Below are 342 nucleotides of genomic sequence, written 5' to 3' on the forward strand. Positions count from 1 at the left end.
GCCTGGCTATTATGGGGTGGGTCCCTCAGTGATCACCCCACTCCTGAAGGGTGGCCTAGCATGTGAGTACCGGAACCTTTTTTGCTAGAAAAAAAACGCACTGGGTTTAAGGAAGAGTTCAGTAGTGCTAATCAATCTTTGTATTAATAGAATTCATAGGAAGGCAGATGGAAGTCAAAACTGTGGCTGTGAAGAATATGAAATGAGATGAGATCACAGCCTCCGTCTGCCCCGGTGAACCTGAACAAAGATCAGCGAGGCAGATTGGATTAGTGGAACCTATTTTGCAGCCCTTCAGAGCGCTTGCACTGAACTGGCAGGATCAGTCCTCAGAGGTGAGGC

The sequence above is a fragment of the Microcaecilia unicolor genome, chromosome 1 (genome assembly GCF_901765095.1).
Source record: "Microcaecilia unicolor chromosome 1, aMicUni1.1, whole genome shotgun sequence".
Taxonomy (NCBI): Eukaryota; Metazoa; Chordata; class Amphibia; order Gymnophiona; family Siphonopidae; genus Microcaecilia; species Microcaecilia unicolor.